Source organism: Myotis brandtii, unplaced genomic scaffold (genome assembly GCF_000412655.1).
Source record: "Myotis brandtii unplaced genomic scaffold, ASM41265v1 scaffold421, whole genome shotgun sequence".
NCBI classification, from domain to species: Eukaryota; Metazoa; Chordata; class Mammalia; order Chiroptera; family Vespertilionidae; genus Myotis; species Myotis brandtii.
Window position 1 is genome coordinate 1,978,672 of NW_005366140.1, and position 3,260 is coordinate 1,981,931.

General features: G+C 53.7%; 1 long non-coding RNA gene across 1 annotated transcript; it reads left to right on the forward strand.

The window, feature by feature from the left end:
* The first annotated feature begins 610 nt into the window (after window positions 1–610).
* On the forward strand, window positions 611–2,926 carry LOC106727406. The gene is made up of 2 exons (XR_001363586.1): window positions 611–1,952; window positions 2,457–2,926. It is a non-coding gene; the product is annotated as an uncharacterized LOC106727406 (long non-coding RNA).
* Window positions 2,927–3,260: the final 334 nt, after the last annotated feature.

A 3,260-nucleotide genomic window follows, 5' to 3' on the forward strand; every position in this document is an offset into this window, starting at 1 on the left:
AGAGGAAGGGAGAGGGAGATAGAAATATCAATCATGAGAGAGAATCATTGATTGGCTGCCTTCTGCATGCCCCCTACTGGGGATCAGCCCACAACCCAAGCATGTACCCCTGACTAGAAATGAACCGAACCTGGGCCCCTTCAGTCCGCAGGCCAACGCTCTATCCACTGAGCCAAACCAGCCAGGGCGAGAAAATTATTCTTGCTGTTTGTGTCCATAAGTCTGCAGAAAGTAGGCTCCCCAAAAAGCCCTCAGCTGGACTGAACCCCATAGCCTCCCCTACTTACTGTGAGACCCCTCATAGATTGTAGGTCCTTCTTTCTCCCTCTCCCCTGGGGGGCAGACTGTCCTCTTCAAGGCACCCAGACGTCCTTGACATCATCCCAGCCATTCAGCCTCCTGTCACACTGTGTCCTAACAGAGAAGATGGGAGAGGGAGAGAGAGAAATAAGCGGCTACCTCCTGCACGCCCTCACCAGGGATCAAGCCGGCAACCCCGGGGTGTGCTCTGACCAGGAATCAAACTGGCAACTTTTGGTGCACAGGACGACACCCAACCAACCGAGCCACATTGGCCAGGGCCAGATTTCCTTTTACCCAATGTCTTTTTTATTATTTCTAAGTGGGTAACATTCACTAACATAAAATTAACCATTTTTAAATGAACAATTTGGTGGCATTTGGTGCCCTTCACAATATTGTGCAACCAGCTCTCTCTAGTTCCAGAACATTTTCATCCCCAAAAGAAACCATATCTGTTCCCACCTCCACCAGCCCCTAAACCACGAATCTGCTTCCTGTATCTATGGATTTGGTTGTTCTGGACATTTCAAATAAATGAAATCATACAACATGTGGCCTTTTGTGTCTGGTTTCTCTCAGCATCATTTTCGAGGTTCATCCACATTGTAGTGTGTCACTCCTTGTTGTGGCTGAATAACATTCCACTGTGTGGATGGACCACATTGTGTTTATCCTTTAGCAGCTAGCTCATGGAACTGTTTCCAAGTGCTTATTGAACGTTTACTCTCTGCTAGGCACAGTTGTAAGCGCTTAATCTGCACCTTCTCGATGAGGTCACACTGTGACCACCATGCCCAGTTGCCCATTTCCCAGTGAGGGAAGTGAAGGCAGAAATTGGCAGACAGGCCTCCAGAGGAACCACAGACCATACTCTGGAGGTGGGGATAGAAACAGATAATAAGGAAGCCAAGAATCAAGCAAGATAAATGCCAGGTGAAGACCCTCAGGGTCTTCCAGGCAGACCAATATGTGCAAAGGCCCTGAGGTGGGAGTGGGCTGATGTGCTGGAGGAAAAGCATAGGCTAGTGTGGCTGGAGAACAAATGACTGGGAGAGAGGAAGGTGGAATGGACAGCCGCTACAGGTTCTGGGATGTGTGGGGAAGGGTTTGGACTGTACTCTGAGATGGAGAGGCAGAGAGAGATGCAGGAAGAGAGGGTGAGAGACTGGGAACAGGAGGGAGAGGCTGTCTCAGATCTCACACCTTTCAGCAGGTGCTGGATGGGTTGATGCAGGAACTGATCCAGCTACCCCAGGGTCTTAACCATCCTTCTCCCAGTCTCAGAAGCCACTTCCAGAGTGGACCCTGCAAAGTAGGGGCCTGGCAGGGTGCTGTGAACACGGGGACAGGCCAGTTGGGTACCAGATGCTGCTACCTGCCTCTGCCTGAGTCAGCATTGCCATGGCAACGTGGATTCTACCAGATCCTCCTTCGGGCACATCCCCCATCATTGCAGGCACTTTCACGTCATTGCCGGGGGCAGGGGCACAGTTATTTTTACCCAGGCTGCTGACAGCACTCAAGGACCAAGATGCCCATTCCCCCATGCCTCTCAGCCCTTTTGCCTCCTAAGCAACCAGCTCCCTGCAGACTTTCCAGGCTCTGCCTGGAAGCGGGCAGGGACTGTCTAAAGCAGTGGGGTACTGCAGGTGAGGAAACATCCTGTGCAAGAGCTGGCAGTGGACAGCTGGAGTGGGCAGAGCTGGGGGTGACAGGGAGACTGGCTGAAGCAGTAAGCCAGAGTGTGGGGAGGCCAGGGTGGCACTCCGAGGGAAGATGGCCCCTGAGCCTCCCGGACCATGGGCACTGGTGGGGAAAATGAGGTGGGGAGGGTAGTCATGGGCTCCACCTGGGTTGGTGAGGACTCCAACTACCCATCACCCCATCTGTGTATGATGGGTGCTCCTGTGATCCTCCCATCCTTACCTTCCCCCATCTCCCCTCTTCTTACCCCACCTTGGGCCTCCTCCTGGATCCTCCAACATACTGTGCATTCCTACCTCAGGTCTTGCACGTGCTACTCCGGCTTTCAGGTGCACCCTCACAGCACCCACTTTGAAGGTGGATCCTCTGCACTCCCTGCACTCGCCCTCCCTGCAATTTCTTCCTAACTCTTAGCACTACTTGACATTACATGTTATCTGTTCTTCCAGCTGTTCCCACCCTAAGAATGTGGGCCTTGGTTTACCCAGCTTGTGAATGGCAGTAGCCAGTGGGCAGAGTGAAGGGGGAACCAGGCAATGAAAGGCCAGTGTCTGGGTCCTCCCCGCCTGACCCAGAACTGCAAGGACAGAGTGGGACCTTGGAATGACCTACAGCTCCCCGGGCAGGTTGGCCCTCAGTTCAAGCCCACAGTGGGAACAGGAAGTCAGTGGGCAGTGGGCAAGCCAGGCCAGGGTGCCTGCCATGGAGCCTCCAGGACAAGTTGGGGTGGCCTATGAGCCCCCCTCCCCCCATACACACACCATCGTCACATACTGATCATCCGTGCATGTCACCACCAGCTCCAATTGCGCTGCCCTGGGAGACAGTCACTCCATCTTCACTGAAGACTGGTTCGTTCCAGTCCCAGCCAAGAACGATGGATCCCAGTGAAAAACATGATAAACATGTTCTTCCTGTCTCCAGCCTTTCCCAGCCGTCTCCTTCCTCCTTTCCTCTAGGTCGATGGCCTTCTCCCACTGGCTCCACCAAACTTTTCTTCCCTCCATCTCTGCCTTTCGCTCTTTACATCAGCTACTATCTCCCCTTTCTTTCCCCATAGTTCTATGCTCCCGGTCCCCCAACCCCCATTAATCCAGCCTTGGAACCGGGCCCTTGGCCTTGGTCTATCTATTCATCAAATGGGCTTTCCAGGACCTTCAGTCCTGGGCGGAGGGTTCAGCATCGGACACTCATGCCCTCCCCAGAGCCGGGCAGGCTTCCAGGGACCAGCGGGGAAGGGGTTAACCGCATGG